The following is a 19,609-nucleotide window of genomic DNA, read 5'->3' on the forward strand; positions in this document are numbered from 1 at the left end:
TCTCTCTCTCTCTCTCTCTCTGTATCTATTTACCATTTTACACAAAAACAATATATTCCATTAAAGCTTGCCGTAGAATTTCCTAAGAAGATAATGCAGATAAAACTATCAAAACTGTCAAGATTAACTAAAAGGAAAACACTCCACTAAATAAAAAATAACTTGGAAAGGAAAGAGAAGGAGAGAGACTGTTCCATGTTAGCCACAGACCCACAGAGGATCTTGGACGAAACGTTGACCTGGACAGAAGCATATGCAGAGATGTTAGGCCACTTGACCGTGGTCAAGGGCGTAGATATGAAACTCGGCAGGCAGACGGCGTCGTTAATGTAGTCTTCAAGTGCTAGGTTTGTTGTCACAAATGACATGGCGACGAACAATGCTACCACGGCATTGGGAACAACTGCCATGTTTTATTATTGGGGCCTGAGTGCTGTTGGCTATGCTGAATTAGGACTACTGAACTTCAGTCGTCTTGAGTGTTGGGCAGATGCTGATGGCAATCCTTAAAAAAATATATCATTATCATTAATAGTTTTTGATAAAAGGCTAGTAACTGCAGCAGAGAATTCGGCTTCCCTATCCAGCCTAAACCTAAGAGGACGAGAAGAAGAAAAATGGGAAATGAATGCAATCGTAATAGTGACATTTACTATTTTTTATAGCATGTTTATAAAGGAACCTTCAAACTTATATAGGGGTCAATGGTTCAATCAGCAGCACCATGCAGAGTTGTACAGAAAATATATCGTACACATCATGTTTACCACCTTACAACGTAGACAAATTTTTAAGCTGTTTCCTGTTTATATGAGCAAATTGTTTAAGGATTAGATGTTCTTTTCAATTTTTTTTTTTAAACTCAGATAGTAATTAAAAAAAAAAGAAAATTTCAGGAACTATGCAAAACGGAAAGAAATGTTCTATAAATGAATGTTATACCGACTTATATGTCCTTGGGTTAGTCACTTTCTTCCAAATGGTAGTATGAATTTTTTTTCTTGAAGATCTAAGAGCCTACTGTCTTGATATTGCGCTACTTCGGCCTAAAGGAACTTCCCTTTGACTACCTGCCTCTTGGGACCTGTCTGCAAAGAACGATCCTGTTCTTTTGACTGCTGTTGAAGAACTGACCACCTTCTTGAGCAAAGGACTCAACTGCATGCAGAGGAAACGGAACTATAAATAATATATCTGGTAATTGGAGTGCTGTGTATGCTCATTCTTTAACCAAGCAAGAAACTTTAATGTCCTTTTTGTTGTTTACAAAGTCAGTTCATCACGAATACAGAACTTGACAGTAGACAGCAGGCTTTCTTTGCCAACCTCTTGTTGATGTCAGGCATGTTTATTTTCAGCTTTCATATAATTTATTCGGTGCATTAATATTTCCACTTTTTTTTCAGAGATCGCTCGAGTATTTCAAAGGGAAGGTGAAACGTGGGTCTAGGTCTTAGCTTCTGTTGAATAGTAAGCCCGTAGATTTCGTGTAACTGTTTAGGATGGTAAATAGAGCAACAATAAACAGTAGAAGAACATTCAACAATGAGGCCATTGGGAAGCAAAATTTCTTCAACGATAAATAACTTCTGGGCGGGTATTAAAGCAATAAATCTTATTCCAGACCATTAAGCTCCACAATAATTGTCTAGCGGGGCTTACAAAGTTTCTTCATACATTCCCTTGTATGGCTTGTAAAAACCCTTTTGCCAACGATACAGTAGCGTTAATATTTGGTGTGCGGGGGCACAGTTTTAATCTCTCTCTCTCTCTCTCTCTCTCTCTCTCTCTCTCTCCTCCTCGCTCATCTCTCGTCTCTCTCTCTCTCTCTCTCTCTCTCTCTCTCTCTCTCTCTCTCTGACAGTGCACATGTGGATTTCTCGGTCATTTAATTTTATTAGGATTTGAAGAAACATTCCTAACGGAATTATGCATATTAACCCTTCTCTGTCTGCTGGTTTATCAATCCTAATTTGAACCCACTGAGAGAGAGAGAGAGAGAGAGAGAGAGAGAGAGAGAGAGAGAGAGAGAGAGAGAGAGAGAGAGAGAGAGAGAGAGAGAATTGTAAAAGGTATTTATAAAAATGCTGTAAATAAACCGAAGTAATTTATGACGAAAAAAAATCCTTATTTTGTTAAAATGAAGTATGAAATAGACTATGTCTTATGCTAACAAACACAAATTCATGAATTCGTTATGATTTGTCAGAATGTTCATGACTTTTCAAGGCACATAAAGAGATATTTGCAAGTCTTGGTCTGTCACCTACAGGAACCTTCATGAAGATAAAGGTTCAAAAGTGTGTCTAAAAGAAAACATTGTTGAAGTGGACGGTAACAATACAACAGAAGAGAGAAAATTTCATATAATCTCTTACTTACCTTAAAAGACTTAAAAGTCTTAACTTTGGATATGTCACCCTCTTCTGCAGTCTGCACTCAAGAAGGAATGTGACGTCATCAGATTCGTAATCGTAAGTATGCTCTTCCTTTTATTTGTTTCAACTTCCATAATTATTTTTATAAGCCTCTTAAGATAAATCGCCAAAAGGTGAGGAATATTCTTATATAGGTTATATAATATTAGATCTATAATTTGAGAGAAAATGAACCATTCTTTCTTTGTTATTAGGTACATAACTTCGATAACTGCCGTGATCGTCGTAAGATTGTAAATCGTTGTTTCGCGATGTTGATTTGAAGATGTGTTATTTAGTGTCTAAGACGGTAATTTAGGTGTCTGGTGTGTTTGAATACGACAACCGCCTACTTGTATGAGGTGAATTACGTGAATAGGCCTGAGCGTATGCTATTTGATTTGATTTGGAATTGACCACCCTAGGCTAGTAGGTATGTTATACTAACCTTGCTAGGCTTCTGTCAGTTTGAAGTACTAAGTACCTACTAATGGCTTTCTCTCATAGGTTTTTCAATTTGTTTGGACGAATGGGATGTTCGATTTCTAGGTAAGGCATAGATGAGTGGTCGAAGGCTGTGATGACTGATAAAGAACTGGGTGACGCCTAGTACTACCTAGTACTACTAGGTAGTAAGTAACGTCCCCTGCAGGTTTCATTTATTCGACTTGATCGCCGTTCATATTCTCTTTCTTCCTACTGACTTTCCACTCTTAACAGCCTAATGCAACTGCGAGGTCTTCTTCCTGTAACACTTTTCACATAATTTTACTTTGAATTTCCCCTTCAGCATTAAATGACCTCATAGGCTAGGGCCCAGCTGTTGCCCTGTGACCCTAAATTCTCTCTTCCAATTCCACAAGTAACGACCCAAGACTCAAGGTTAGTTTATGGTAGGGAAGTTTACGTTAGGATGCAGCCTCACATAAACTCTCCTTGTTCTGTTTTCTTGGCTTTAGCTATAAAGTTTTGGATGACTCCTACTCAGCTACTAGCTAGGTATATTACTATGTATTTTTTTTTTGACTGAGAAACATAGGGGAAACAACTGAGTGGACAAGAGACATAAGGGAAACAACTGAGTGGACTAGCTGATCCAGTCTTGCCCGCTTATTGATCCACTCTCTAAAAAAGTACTTTTGCTTACTTTGAAAGGAGAGTAGAGGTCTCGAGGTGTTGCTTCCACCACCGATGACTCATGACAGGTGCCCATGTCTGGTGTCGGGACGTGTTTAAGTACTTTTTCAGAGGGTGGATCAACAAGCGGGCAAGACTGGATCAGCTGGTCTAGTATTTGTCATTAAATTCTTGAACAAGGTGGTTAGGCAATAACTACTGCTGGTAGGTGGGGAGACCCACCTGCCCAGAGGTAAACACTCCAATTTACTTCTGGCCGTCTTTGAGGGAGGAAGTATGTTTGTGAGTTGTTGCTGACTGGTTGTTAGGTAGTCACAATTTCCTGATGGGATCTTTCTTTATTGTTTCTTTTCTTTTTGAATAAACTGTGTTTTATATTATTTAATTGGTATTATTAATTAATAAACAAACCCACTTTTTGTGATAAGCCTTGCTAGATGCCTTTCCCCTTTGCCTGTTAAGGGTATTTGACAAGGGTTTATCTACACCCTTTTCACTTATTCTCGCCCTTTAATGTAAGAGAGTGACAGTATATTTATTTGACATTTACGCTTATGTTTTGGAGAATTTACCGAGAAGAAACTTTGGAGGTTTGCCCTTTGTATTTTCTTTCCTGGTACATATTCCCCCAGCTTTGCCCTTTTCACTAGTTTATTGGATGAAGAAAAGGGTTGGAGGCTGTGTGGTGTTGATGTTTGAGGAATCTCTTGTTTCAGAGGGGAGTGTCCTTTGACATGAAAGGAGTATCATTCTTTTTAATCATTTTTTCTTTTTCTGCGCTAAAAGCAAACGATAATAGATTACAGCAGTGGACGGTTGGTTATCTCCTTGTGTAGGCTATCCTAACCATCAGAATTGTGGTTGCTGTGACATTGGCCCTTGAGTGTGTGTACAGTACAGTTCCCCTGTTATCCTGGATTTTTATTCAGTCTTACCAAGCATTTGTTCAGCTGTAGGATTCCTTTGCACGGCAGACTAACTTTCAAATTTCTCGGTGGCGCCGCCATCATTAGTGTAGGTAACTAGTTACCGCTCACTTCCGGTAAACAGGTATGACATCATCACACCTCTTCAATTGGATTTCTGCTCTGTGGACTTTCTTCATGGTTTTTTGAAGGGTTTTTTACTTTTCCTGCATATTGGTGACGTACATTTGTTCCGATACGTAATACAAACCCTCGGTCCTTTAACAATAGGAAGGTAACTAGCGGCAGCTGGGACGGTCGTAAGCTTCGAACAAGGGGAGAACGGTAGTTAACTGCTTGTCCGATCGTGCGCGCGCCCGTGCGCCCTAGAGGTGAAGAATCACTTTTGCTTTCGGCCGCGGGTGTGAAGGACGTGTTCGTCATCGCTCTCTGCCCGCTTCATCGTCGTATGCTTTGTTTATATTGTGTTTTCTACTAATGGTTTGTTTGACTTGAAAATGAAACTGTAAGTACACTGTTTTCATTTTCATTACAGGTACTATCCTACTTACAACCAAGTTTGGTTCCGACCCACTGGTTGTAAGTCGGAATGGATGTAAGTCGAACCTTAGAAAGTGGCCAACATACTGGGTAGGGTATAGTACTATCAAACCTTTGCTATATAAGTGCCTACTTAGTACTGTAATGTAAAGTACAATCATTATTTCAATCTTTTTACCATAATGTACTTCTACTAATACATTTTAATCATTTATGTTATAGTATATATTACATACAATCAGGCATTGAGTTACAATGGGGTTAGGTTCTTGCATGCATTTCAGAAGTCGATTCTTACGTAAATTGGTTTGCAATTCAGTCTACAGTACAGTTAATACCAAATGATGCTGCAGATTGGGCAGGGTAACTCAAACTGATGCTGCCTGAGTGATGAGAGTTCTCATGCCTGAGTGATGAGAGTTCTCATGAGATGGCGCAGTGCCAAGTAACTCAATGGTCAACTGTCTCTGAAGTAAGGTTGTAAGTATGAGTGGTCGTATGTCGAGTAGGTTGTAAGTCGGATAGTACCTGTACTTAATTATGAGCCAACATGGAGCTATCGCCGTAGATGCGGCGATTTCTGCTCTTTTCATGAAATTGATACCCTTGAATTATGTCTCGGTGCCGAGGGCGGGCCCCCTCGCGCCGAGTCATGTATTTTGGGCGAAAGTGTGTAATGAAAGATGTAAGTACTCTTTTCATTTTTTTTTTTTTTGCCCTGTGCGTTCGTTGCCGAGAGCGTGATTGCGCTCGGCACGAGCCTCTTATTTTGTATGATAGAATGCAATGAAGTGGATTCGCAATGCAGTATTCTTTTCATTTTCATTTTTTTAATTGCACCAAATTTAATTTTGGATCAATTTCCGCTCTTACCCGGGAATTGATCCTTACGATTTATTTTATGTGAAAGTGAATCGTAAGTGCAGTATTCAGTTTCATTTTCATATATATTTTATGATAGCATCATATTATTATGGATCAAGTTTCCGCTCTTACCCGGGAATTGATCTTTCCCCCCTTTAAGTTCTATGAAGTGAATCGCAAGTGCAGTATTCTGTTTCATTTTCATATTACTTTTCACTGCTGTGCGGGGGTAGGGGAAGCGAAGGTCTGCCAGGAAGTCGTCGGAAAGCTCTCCCGCGACTCCCTTGGTATCCGATTCTTCGTCTTCTTTCCTGCCCCCCGCTCAGCTTCCTCGTATTTTGTATTTGGGGTCTTCCTTGCGTTCGGGATGGGGCATGTCTCCCCCCCGTGCGTGAGGGAACCCCTCTTACTAATCTGTCTGTGCTACCGCAGGTGCTACATCCGTGGGAGACCACCTTGGACAGGTATGGACCACTGCGGCTGCAGGGCGTGCCTAGCATCCACGATATGCTGCAGCGTCTAGCGAGGTCTGGGGCGGTGACCTTGGAGCGGTCTCCACTACAACCTCCACGGCCGCTTATGCTGCTTCCCCCCGCTGGTCTACCTCCCCATGCTGTGTCGGTGACGCCGTCTGCCGCTACTAGGGCCGGTCGCCGCCTGTGTTTTCTTCGTGTTGCCTGCCCCAGACTTCCGCTGTTCCAGCAGCTCGCCCCTGGACCGGCTGCCAGTACCCAGGTTCCCGCTGGCTGCCGATGATTCTACGAGGCGATGGCTGGGCCTGCCGTACCTGCCGCTGATGTGGTTCCCGCTACTGGCTTGGCTGTCCCTTCTGTGTTTACCGCTGCTGCTGTTCTTGCCGCTCCTGAGCTGGTTGCTGTTCCTGTCGCTCCTGGTTCCTGCGCCTGTCCATGCTGGTCCTGCCCATGGTGTGTCTTCCCCAGTCCCAGGTCCTTCCGGACAGGTGCAGTCGGGCCATGTTGCTTCGGCAATAGCCCCGACTCCGGCCTGGATGGAGGACCTGACGACTGTCCTGCGTGAGCTGACGAAGAAGAGGAAGAAGAAGAGGAAGGTGTCATCTTCATCTTCATCGTCTGCTGCTGCCTCTTCCCCTTCGACTTCTAAGGCCCATAAGCTGAAGAAGAAGAAGGCTGCCTCCCCCCCTAAGAAGTCTCCTTCGGGAACTTCTAAGGGCCTGTCCCACCCCGGTGGGACGGGGGGTCCTTCTGCTGCTCCTCCTGCTCCTTCGGGAGCGGGGCCCGTCTCCCCTTCCGTAAGGAAGAGATAGACGGGGACCAGAGGAGTATCGGTTAGCACTGGTACTTCCTCGCCTGGTGCTAGCGGCGATGCCGCTACGCCAGGTTCCGGCTCGGTCTCTCATTCGCGGGAGATCCCGAGTGCACGCTCTCCCTCGGGAGACCGTGTAGCCAAAGATTCGGCGCCAGAGTTCGCTCGGCGCCATACCGCGGCACGGAGCAGAAGGCTGGTGAGAGCCGCTCAGGCGACTCTTGCCAGGCCAGCGGCCGCTCTCGCAGCGACCAGCTGGTAACCCTGGTTTTCCCCCTAAGAAGACTCCTTCGGGAACTTCTAAGGGCTCGTTCCACGCAGTGGGATGGGGGGGTTCTTCTGCCGGTCCTCCTGCTCTTTCGGGAACAGGGTCCGTCTCCTCTTCCACAAGGAAGAAGAAGACGGGGACCAGAGGCGTACCGACTACCACCGGTACTTCCTCGCCTGGTGTTTGCGGCGCTGCCGCTACGCCAGGTTCCGGCTCGGTCTCTCGTTCGCGAAAAGTTCCGAGTATACGATCTCCGGTGGAAGAGCGTACTGTATAGCCAAAATTTTGGCGCCAGGACCGCGGCACGGAGCAGAAGCTGGTGAGAGCCGCTCATGTGACTCTCGCCAGGCCAGCGGCCGCTCTCACAGCGACCAGCTGGTAACCTTGGTAGACGTGACTTTCTCTGACCAGCCACGGGCTGAGGCTGGGAATAGGTCCCCCCAACCATCGGTACCAGCCTTGGCTGGTACCAGCGGTTTGACGCGCCGTGAGGACTCTCACCGCGAAAGCAAGCTCTGCAAGTCACCTGACCGCTGCTCCCACAGGGACCGCGCGGATAGGGCGACCAGCAGCAGCTCGTCTGACGCACGGGACCGGGGTCAACGTGCTCAGTCGAGCCGCTCGTGAGCGGCACGGCCAGGCCTGCAGACCGATCCCCACCGCGGGTTGGTGATCGGCTGCAGACCCCCACGCACGCTGGTCCTGCCAGCGGGCGGGGGGATAGCGTCAGGTCTGTCTCTCCGATACCTTCAACTTCCTTGGGATACGCCGGGAAGAGCGAGGTATCTAGGAGCGATCGTGAGAGTTGCGCCGCTCACGTGAATGAATAAACGTTGCATTCATTTTGCCTTACTATGTTCAACAGAGTTATCTCTTAATCCTTTTGGTGCTCGTTACCGCACGGTATAGAACTACGAGTCTACCGCAACATTGCACTTTTATATGCTCTCCTGCTTAGGCAAAGCGCAGCCTTATTAGGGAAGTAAGCATACTCGGGGAGGGAATGGATGAGCTTGCTGGGGACCATTTCCTTCCTGAAGAAGTTTGTTTCCCCGAATAGACTGCAATTCAGACCACAGTTTTTTCCTACCGGGAAACTGAAATATTATTCTAGATCTAGGAATGATTCTGAACATCTCTCAGTGCGTCTATCACCTGAGGTGATAGAAAGAAGGTGCCGGACGTCTGGATAGGGTTTCAGATGTCCTGGATCTTAATCTGAAAGAAGTAAAAGCGATTCGGTAGTCCCTCCAGTCCTCGAAACGAGTTTTTGGGAACCAGTGGTCCAGATCAACTCTGATATTCCACAGCTCTCTCATATCTTAAGAAGTATCTTCTCTCGGTCCCTGTTCGAGTTTACGAGAAAGAGCCTATTATAACAACAGGCGTATAATGTAACGATCCTCTAGAGGTTCGTTACAGGATTGCAAAAGTCCGTACGAATCATCTCGATCGACGGCAGCAACTAGTATTGACTTCCGAGTGGAATCTTTCTTTAGAAGTAAGTTGAGAGTTGTGGAGACTTTAGGGACGCCCTTTCATTCTTCTCTTCGATATGTTGAGGACGAAGAGGCTTCTTCTTCTCTGCTCCCTTATTCTCGATCCGGGATCGGTACCATTAAACGCCATCCTATGATATTGATCGGGATGGATGTTTAGTCTCTTTTCCCCTTTTTCAATCGCTTAGGAAATGTAATAAGAGGATTTATGACGTCACAGGGAGCGACAATGACGCTGATCGCCCCATGTTGGCCTTCAGGATCCTGGATTCACAGAGGTCACATACTTCCTAGTTCACTTTCCAAGGACCTTTTCCGAGAGAGTCAGTCTACTCTAACTCGAAAGGTACTTATAACCTCTCCGCTCTGAGTCTGACTACGTTCAGACTATCGAGATGTTGACAGGAATAATATTACCGTCTTCCATTTCCGTCTGAAGAATGGGATAAGCTGGCAGTCACAACTATTAAAGAATACGCAAATATGTTGTTGACGGCCTTTGGGCTCAGAGATTTGCGTCTGTCAAACAACAAAGCCCTTCACGATCTTTGAGTTCTGTGGAATCTCGAAACTCGCTCACCATCTACTTTTTGTCTCACCTGTTTTCTCGGAGTCAGACACTCGTGCGAGATCAGGCGACATATAGTAGCCCTGAGTTTCTTGTTGACGAAGTCGGTTGCGTTTATACACCCCGATGATCGTGTAACATGAGACCAGGTTGGACTGTCAGGCATTCTTCCTTCGGGACTGAATCGCCTTTTTGCTCCTCGCTCCTTTCTCCTGGCACCAGAAGCTCGAGTCAGGAGTTGATTCGCTGACGACGTTGGGTTGCGTTGATACACCCCCAAGGTTTGCTTAGATTGAATCGCCCAGGCAGTCCAGACACTCATCCTTCAGCGAAGAATAGTGCCTTATGGTCTTCAGGGTACAGCCTTGCTGTCCTTGATTCGTCTGACTGGTCAACTGGTCGGTCACCTGACTTTAGTACAGACGGACTGACTGTGCATGTCCAGATCGAAGCTTTCAATATGGAACTTAGACATAGTCTGAAGTTCTTGATGTCAAAGCATTCGAACCTCTCCTACCTGTTAACTTCTTGCATGTGATCAGGAAGGCCTTCTTCTAACCACCCTAGATACGACAAAGAGGGTTAGTGAGATTTTAAGCCATCGTCACAAGTTTTGGCTTTAGAGAACACAAGGCGGTGTGCTCTCTAAGCCTTCCATTGTGGCCTAAGAATGGAAACCCGTTTTGTCCTTGGGCCAGGAGCTTGGAAGCAAGGATGGCACAAGTTAGTGGGCAGGAGCCAGAGAGAGTCCTGTGCCCTGTCGGGTCTCTCAAGTTTTATCTACATAAAACTCAAGAAAGTCTAAGTCATTCGGGCAATCTGCAGTGTTCCGAAAAAGACCAGACTTGCCCATATCGAAGAACACCCTGGCTTTAGTGTTAAGGAGTTCTTTCAAAAATGCTCCTTCATTGTGTTTTGCACAAAGATTTGAAAATCTTTTTATCTGAATGCTCACGAGGTGAGGGCGCGGCCTCGGAAGCATTTCAACAGAGCATGGCACTCAGCAACATCCTGAGTACCATGTTTTAGCGAAGCAACTCTGTGTTCGCTTCACACTCCCTGCGAGATGTGAAGATGGCATATGAGATCTGCTGCTCGCTAGGGCCATACGTGTCTGCAGACACATTCTTGGGGGCAAGAAGTACCACTCATCCTATCCTGTAGAAAATGGTTAGGAAGAGCTCTTAATTTAGTTGTTGAGTCGCGGCGACTTCTTAACTCTTAAGCCTTAGTTAACACACCTTAACTTTGGCTAGGTTGGTCAGGTGGTGATATATATATTTATATATATATATTTATTTTACTTCTTAGCCCTCATGGTATGGTCAATATGGTCTAGTCACATTGTAGTCACGCCCCCGTTGACAGATCATCTGGAGTGCACCAGCTTTATAGGTCTCTACCTCGCTGGCAACTCTAGTAAAGCAGAAGCAGACTTGGGTGACAGTAATCACGAAGTCAGCTATGCTAACAGGTGGAACCAAGATGTAAATCATCTGCATGCATTTGTTTCCCAAAATCCTTCTATTCTGTCCCTTCCCACCTCCAAAGGTGGGGTTCAGCTATATATATATCTGACAGGTAAGTTTCATGAACAAAATGATATTGTTATGATACAATAAAGTTTGTTCATACTTACCTGGCAGATATATATAATCAAGTACCCACCCACCTCCCCTCAGGGGACAGTGGAAATAAAAATTATGAATAGAAAATGGGAATGGTTCCTGATACCCGCCTCCCAGCGGCGGGAATGGGTACTAACCACCTGGCCGACCACTGCGTGTGTCGGAAGTTTTTTAAATTCTGTCGGACTTGAGAAAATACAGCTATATATATCTGCCAGGTAAGTATGAACAAACTTTATTGTATCATAACAATATCATATTGTCAACTTTGCTGTCTTGTTTTTGCTTGAATATGTCTGATTCAAGTTCATCGGGAGTGAGGTTTTGCGCAGTGCTGCAAAACTAGGCTAGTCAAAGAAATTTATGACTGTCAATGTAGTGTTTTAAGGAACTTAGATGTTCTGTGTGACAGGATTGGGATGATGATCAATGGAAACTTTTCAGTTCACATCATAAGAAGGTTTTTGGAAGATAAGAAGAGGAAAGCAGCCATTAGGGCAGATAGTAAGACTAGTGTAGCTCTTCCATCTCCCCCCTGTGTTGGTGGAGATCTCTACTCCTTCTTCTCCTATTCGTGGTAACCTTTCTTCCGTTCTCAGTCCTCCCACCCCTTGTTGCCTTTTCTGACACCATTGTAAGCCTCGAATCAAGGTTCAGAAGAAATTTGAGTATTTGGCTAATACCATGATGGAGTTAGGTGCTTCCATGATATCTTTCATGGAGAAAAGTGAACAAGTGAAAGTGCCCCATGCAAGTGCAAGTGAAGTGCTTTCTGAGGGGGTCGCTCTCCGTCCCTCCAGTTCTCCTAGACAAAGGTCACTGTCCCGCTCCCCTGCCTTGGGGAGAAGACATACCGGAGGTCCAAGGGAGACTGGCGGGGTTTACCCACTGACAGTCGCTCCCTCTGTCGAACCTGAAGTGTCAAATCAGGTATCGACAGAGCGCCGTTGGAAAGGTGTCTCTTTCGGTGCAAATTTGTCAGACTCCAGTGAGTCGTCATCAGTGTGTTCATGTCGCTGGTGTAGTTCCTGGTCCTCTCGTCCTCTTAAGAGATCTTTGACTGTGGACTTCTCCCCTTTCCCTGCCAAGAAATCTAGGGATATGAAATCCAGTCTGCGCCCGTCTTGTAGTCGTGCAGCTCGGGCATATGAAGGGGATGGTTCGACTCGCGATTCAGTGGAATCGACTGAGACTCGATAGGTGCATGTACCTGTGAAACGTGCCTGCTCCTCAGTCGACTCGAAATTCTTTGACTTTGTTTCCGGACCTTTCTTCCGAAGCAAGACGTAAGCCTTCATCTTCAGTTCAAGTTGAGCCTTTGCAGGAAGACCAGGTGTTAGCTCCTTTTTGGCAGTACTTTGAGGAGTTGTTGTTACTCTTTAAGGGGAAGAATTCACAATCGAGGAAGGAAGAAGTGGCCATGTCCCTTGCTCCTTCTGAGGTTCAAGAGCAGGGCACGGGCCTGGAGCTCAAGCAAAGGGAAGAGCTAGAGCAAGAGCGTGAACAGGGACAAGTAGAAGAGAAAGAGTCAGGACAGGTTTCAACTCAATCTTCGACAGCTTACACTTCCTTAATGAGGTTCCTCTTGGATTACTTTCCAGACCACTTTTCTCCTGCCACTCCTTTGTCTCCACCATCAATCTTCATGATGAAGAAGAAGAAGCAACCAGAAGAACTCCTGCCAAAGTTAGTCCTCTCCTCTGCAGCTAGGAAGGCCTTACGTTTTGTTGGTAAGTGGCTAGTGACCAAGAGAGATCATGGTAAAGCATTGCTTGCTTTCCCTCCTTTGCTCGTCAACAAGAGATACTGTTTCTACATCACTGGGGAGTCTCCTTCCTTGGGAGTATCTGCCTCCTCTCAGGGAGACTTCTCGGCCTTGGTTGACACGAATAGAAGAGCTGTGTTTTTGGTGGCGAAAACTTTTCTTTCTTCTGAGATTGACCACCTGGTTTGCAACCTTTTTAAAGTTTTGGAGATTTTCAATTTTATGGATTGGTCAATCGGAGCTTTGGCGAGGAAACTAGAGGACTGCCCTTCGCTTTCCGAGGCTTTGCGGGAGGACTGGCGGATGAAGTAGCTTCCTTGTTCGCCATATACAGTACAAATGTTCCTGAACAGTTCATCGTGCTTAGCAGTGCAGTGGATGAGCCTGCTGGGTACTCTTTCCTTGGTAGAGAAATTCGTTACGCTAGGGAGGTTGCACTCGAGGACTCTCCAGTTTTTCCTCAAAGCGAACTGGTGCAGAAAGTCTCAACCGGATTCCACAGTGTTGCAGATTACAAAGGAAATAAAGAACAACCTCGTATGGTTGAATTCAAGATAAAGGCTTCAGGAAGGCGTGTCTCTCCTCTCAGTGAACTCCTGCCTACAGTTCCATTCAGATGCGTCGGACGCAGGTTGGGAAGCTCTTCTTATGGCTCACAAGGTGTCGGGAGTTTGGACAGTCTCAGAAAGCCCTTCACATCAATGTCAGAGAACTCCTGGCTGTGTTCCTGGGCCTTCAGGAGTTCGTTCATCTAGTAAAAGGTTGGGTTGTGGCTGTTCATGCCGACAACTCCTAAACCCTGTCTTAAATTCGGAAACTTGGGGGTTGGGGGGGACTCACTCCTTCTCATTGTTCTCGAAGGCACGAGAACTTCTGCTCTGGGCGGAAGAACATTGGATCCGTCTTGTTCCTAGTTTTGTTCAAGGAAAGGTGAATGTTCTGGCGGACAAACTCAGCAGAGGGAGACAAGTTCTGTCACCATAGTGGATGTTAGACACGAAAGTTTGCCTGGATCTATGGAAGGTTGGGGGAAGACCGTCCATCGACTTGTTTGCGATGTCCAAAAACAACCGTCTTCAGCTGTTCTGCTCCTCTGTTCCAGATCCTCTAGCCTGGGCAGTAGACGGATGTTGCTGGATTGGTGGGGACTAGACGCTTACGTGTTTCCCCCCCTTTGGGATGATCAGGGAAGTCATCAACAGGTAAAGCGCCATCCAGATGTTTGCCTGACTTTGGTAGCTCCATTTTGGCCAAGGAAAGAGTGGTTCCCGGACCTTCTGCGCATGTTGGTGGATTTTCCGAGGCTACTTCCTCAAAAGAAATCGCTTCTCAGACAACCACACTTTAACCATTTCCATCAACGGTTGTCTGTGCTGCAGCTGACAGGATTCAGACTATCAGGAGTCTCGTCAGAGTGAAAGGCGATTGCAAGATGCAAACGCACTTCATCTAACAACCTATACCAGTCAAAGTGGAATGTCTTCAGAAGGTGGTGTAAACAAGCTAGTCTCTTCCTCTGAGACCACTGTAAGTCAGATTGCTGATTTCCTTCTTTTCCTGAGGTCGTCGAAGAAGTTATCCCCTTCCACGATTAAAGGATAGCCGGTTATGCTCAGTTCGGTGTTCAAGCATAGGTGACTAGCGCTGTCGGTGAATAGCTGACAAACCTCATACGGTCTTTTGAGACATCGAAAGCTCCAAGGGACTCTGTGGCTTGGAACCTCGATACAGTCCTGAAATTTATTTCCGGACCTCCTTTTGAACCAATTCGTTCGTCTTCCCTCAAGAACTTAACAAAGAAGACTCACTCTTTTCGCTCTGGCTTTAGTGAAATTCACGCTGTAGTCAAAAGAATAGGTTTCGCGCAAGGGAATGCAGTTTGTTCCTGGGCCCTTAACTTTTTGGCAAAGAATGAGTTTCCATCGGATCCTTAGCCTCGCTCGTTTGTCATTAAGAAAATTACAGATATTCTTGGACCAGAAGAAGAGAGACTTCTATGTCCAGTGAGGGCATTAAGTTTATATCTGTAAAGAACAGGGAAATTGAGAGGCCCTTCGCAACATTTATGGTGTTTGGTGAAGAATCCTTCTCATCCATATCAAAGAATGCTGTGTCCTTCTTTCTCAGGTCATTAATCACCAATGCACACTCCGAAGTTAAGGATGAGTCTCTCACGCTGTTGAAGGCTAAAGCGCACTTAGTGAGAGCTGTCGCTACCTCGCTAGAGTTCTGCAATAACCTTTCGTTATCGGCAATGCTACAGCCTACATTCTGGAGGTCTAAGTCAGTGTTCATGACTCACTACTTGAAAGAGATAGAGACAGTTTTTGAGAACTGTAGTACTCTTGGTTCTTTATCCTTTGCTAGCATGGTGTTAGGAAAAACAACATAGAGGGAGCCGTCTGTCCCTCTAAATTTCACCTTGTATCAAGGTTGTTGAGTCTTTGGGAAGTCTGGAGGTACTTAGTACCTGGAGTACCCTCCAGTCAACTGGGCACTGAGGGTATTGGTCATAGTTTTTAAGGTTTTTTTTGGTGTAGGTGACTATATATTTTTTGTTTGTGTATCTGGTTCTCGCCCAGGCAAGGGCATTTGTATTTTGTTGTTTCCTTGCTAAGTTAGCGGTTAGCCAACGACTTCAAGGAACTCTTCACTTGTAGAGGAGACGCACTGTTTAGCTACCACTCTACTAAGTATGCAGAGCGCCAACCAGAGGCAATACTCTCCTGCAACAGCTCGCTTACAAGGTAAGGTATGACTAGCATAATGGTCTATTCTTTCACTGTAACCAATCCTGATGATTTATTTATCTCAGAATGTGTTATCTCCACTACCCTCCACCTTTCAATTTGGAATCAACTGAATAATAATTGCTCGGTAAGACTGAATAAAAATGATATTTTTATAACAAAATTATGTTTTATGTATGCAACTTACCAAGTAGTTACATAGCTATAGTTTCTAAAACCGTCGGCAGCTAGAATTTTTGAAATTTGCGGAAGCGCTAGTTTGTTTTGGTCAGGTGATCCCCCCCGCCCACTATCGTGGGAGTGAGGAACCAACACCGTCCGAAAATCAGTTGTTTCTGCCGGCTGGTACTGTCAACACAGTTTCAGTAGTCAGCGGAATTTTTGGAATTCTTTGCCGTCGCTCATTGTTGGAGTTATTTGGTGAAGTACTCTGAATATTTGAAGTTTTGTTTTCGGTGATAGCTATTTAGGAATTGAAATAGTTTTAAATATTTTTGCACCAAAATTCATTAGTTTTGTACATGAACTTTCCTGTCAGACATATACTTAGCTTACGTCTCTGACGTCACGACAGAATTCAAAACTCGCGGCAAACGCGACAGGTAGGTCAGGTGATCTACTTTACCCGCCGCTGGGTGGCGGGTGTAAGAACCAATGCCCCTTTCTTGTCAGTTTTTTTCTGTCGTCGGTGTCGACTACACCTGTTGTCGGTACCTCTTGACAGTTGGATTCTTTTCTCGTTTTTGCCCTGGATTGTTTCTATGGACTTTTGGTGAAGTACCTGATCTTTTGGCCTGGCATTTGCGATTTATGGACCGTTATTTGACTATTCTTTGGATTTTTCTTTGGATTCATGGTGTCTGATGTTGATACTAAGAAAACTGCTATGTTTAGAGTTTGTTGTATGACTGAGTGTAAGGTGAGGCTACCGAAAGCTGCGGTAGACCCTCACACAGTACGTATGAAGTGTAGAGGGAATGAATGCACCTTTAATAACCCTTGTATTGAATGTGAAAAGCTGAATGAGGATGAATGGATGGAAGTCTTTGTCTTCCTACTTGAGGAAGCTTGAAAAGGATAAAGTTAGGAAAGCTTCTTCTAGGAGCAGTAGTAGATCTCGTATTAGCGAGTTGGATGTAGATAATTCCATTCTAGACGTAGCTCCTTAGCCAGTTTCAGCTCCTGCTCCCTGCATCAGAGCTGAAGATGCGCCTTCGGAAGTGGCCTCCATGAAAGCCACCATTCGCAGCATGGAGATGAAAATTAAACATTTAGAAGGTAAGAGTGATTCTAATAGTGATTTGTGCAGTGATCCCAGTGCAGTGGAGGGTGCGTCTGATCGGCTCCCTAATGCTTCCAGGCCTAGACCTCTTCCAGACTCCCAGTCCCAGTGGAGGAGGAAAGTCGAAAGCCGCAGGAAGGTTAGGGAGAACCCCCACCGGTTAGGCGTCCCCTCGGTAGCGACTGTTGCTCGTTCCCAGGCTACCTTGGATCGCGCCAAGAGAGAAGTCTTGCGCCAGTGCTTCTCGTCTTCGCCTTCGTCCTCTCCTAAACGAGGATGGAGCTCTTCGGAAGCCTCGCGCCCTTCGAAGAGAGCCTGGCACGCTCCCTGCGCCCTTCCCTCCAGCCCTGAAGTTTTTTCGGAAGAGCCTGAGGTGGAAGCAAAGAAACGGAAGAGATCCCTTGAGTATCGTTCTCCGAGCAGAGATCGAGCTTCGTCACCTGTTCAAGATTTTGTGAATTCTCCAGCAAGGGTTTTGGCTAGTCTTCAGGCGCAGATTTCGGCTCTGGCTGGCTCTCTTTGTGTGTCTTCACGTCGTAAGAAGAACGTCTCGCTTCCTGTAAAGAAGTCCAGGCTCCCCTCTCCCGACTCTCGCTATTCGACGGAAGCGGCCCGCTCTCCTGGACGTTCGGAGTCTCGCAGGAGACTTTCGACATCGAACAAGATCCCGTCTGCGTCCAAGCGCCAGTCGCCTGATAGGCATGATGTCTTATTTTCTCCTTCGGACAAGGATCAGGCGTCTCATAGGCGATCTTCGCCCTACAGACGCTCTTCTCGAGACAGGATCGCTCCCCTTGACAGGCACCAAGAGCCTAGTAGGCGCTACTTGCCTCGTAGCCGCTCCTCGTCTCCCCTCCACTCTCCTGTTGACAAGCGCCCTAAATTGGACAGACGCTCTTCGCTTGGCAGGCGCCAGGAGCCTGTTAGGCGCGTTTCTCCTGGCAGGCGCTCTTCACCTGAGTATCGCTCTCCTCGAGTCAGGCGCCGGGATCCTGGCAGACGCTTTTCCCCTAGTAAGCGCGCCTCGCCAGAGAGCCTCTCTCCTCGGGTCAGGCGCCAAGAGCCTGGTAGCCGCTTCTCTCATGGCAGGCGCTGTTCGCCAGGTAGCCGCTCTCCTTTGGACAGGCGCCAAGAGCCTGATAGAAGTTTTTCTTCAAACAGGCGCTCTGCTCCTGAGAGCCGCCTTGCCCCTGTTAGGCTCCAAGAAACTGGAAAACGCCCTCCTCAGGACAAGAAGGATTTTTCGAGTAGGCACGTTCCAGAAGTTTTGTCTCCAAGAGTCAGACGTCAAACTTCTTCAAGAGACTTTTCCAAGGATAGCCGCGCCTCTAAGGATCATGATGGTTCTTCAGCTGAGGAAGAAGGACCCAAAGACTCCTCTGTTTCCTCGTATAAGAGGTTAACAGATTTGCTCCTTCAAGAGTTCGGAGATATCCTTTCTCCTGTGGCTCCTCCTTCGCCTCTCTCTTTATTCTCCACATCGAAGACTACGAAGGTTTCATCTTGTGTAAGGATGAAGCCTACAATTTCCATGAAAAAGGCGCTTAGAGGTTTTGGGGAATGGCTCCTTGCTAAGGAAGAGAAAGGGAAGACTGTGTTTTCTTTCCCTCCGTCTAAGCTGACTGGCAGATTAGGTTTCTGGTACGAATCGGGGGAACCCTTGGGCCTCGCTCTCCCTTCGTCTGCGGACTTGGACTTCTCTTCACTGGTGGATTCCGCTCGTCGATCCGCCCTCCTGTCTGCCAAGACTACGTGGGGGATGAACGAACTTGACCACCTACTGAAGGGAATGTTCCGAGTCCTGGAAGTTTTTAACTTCCTTGATTGGTCTTTAGGAGTTCTGGCCAAGAGACTCAGACCCCGGATTCCCTGTCTCCTGAGGATCTTAACAGCGTCCTCACTTGCATGGATAAAGCAGTGAGAGACGGCTCTAGTGAAGTCTCTTCACTTTTTAGAGCTGGAGTGATAAAGAAGAGGTCAGTATACTGTTCGTTTCTGACTAAGGCAGTTTCTCATGCGCAAAGAGCCTCCCTTCTTTATGCTCAACTCTCACCTCTTCTTTTTCCCAAGAAGATTATACAGGATGTCTCGAGTGCCCTCTCAGCCAAGGCTACTCAGTCGACCAGGAAACCTCGTTCTGTTTTCCAACCCAAAACCAAGAAAGAGACTCCACTGAGGCAGGAGCCCTTTCGAGGAGGCCCCTCTGCCAGAGTTTCTTCAACTAGAGGAACTAGACCTTTTAAGAGAGGTAAAACCTTCTCTAGGTCAGTCAGAGGGAAGAAATAGCGCTCAAGGACTCCAGACATCAGTGGGTGCCAGACTACTGAAATTTGCTGACGTCTGGGCCCACAAAGGGGCAGACAATTGGTCCTTATCGATTGTCAGCAAAGGATACCTCATTCCCTTCTCATCAAGGCCACCATTGACGACGACTCCGAGGGAGTTGGTGGCCAGGTACAAGGACCCCATCATGAATCAAGCCCTTTCTCCAGCAGTAGATCTGATGCTAGAGAAGGAGGCTATAGAACTAGTGAAAGATCCCCGCTCTGGGGGTTTTTACAACAGACTGTTCCTAGTTATGAAGAACTCGGGAGGATGGAGACCGGTTTTGGATGTAAGCGCCCTGAACGTCTTCGTGGAAAAGAGGAAGTTCGCCATGGAGACGACTTCCTCAGTGTTAG

General features: G+C 46.2%; 1 long non-coding RNA gene across 1 annotated transcript in view; it reads left to right on the forward strand.

Moving 5' to 3' along the window:
* The first annotated feature begins 2,413 nt into the window (after positions 1 to 2,413).
* The window catches only part of LOC135202930 (uncharacterized), a 473,176-nt gene continuing 455,980 nt past the window's right edge, over positions 2,414 to 19,609 (forward strand). The window contains exon 1 of the long non-coding RNA XR_010311827.1: positions 2,414 to 2,474. This is a non-coding gene — a long non-coding RNA (uncharacterized LOC135202930). The remainder of the gene's footprint in view (positions 2,475 to 19,609) is intronic.

The sequence above is a fragment of the Macrobrachium nipponense genome, chromosome 33 (assembly GCF_015104395.2).
Source record: "Macrobrachium nipponense isolate FS-2020 chromosome 33, ASM1510439v2, whole genome shotgun sequence".
Taxonomy (NCBI): Eukaryota; Metazoa; Arthropoda; class Malacostraca; order Decapoda; family Palaemonidae; genus Macrobrachium; species Macrobrachium nipponense.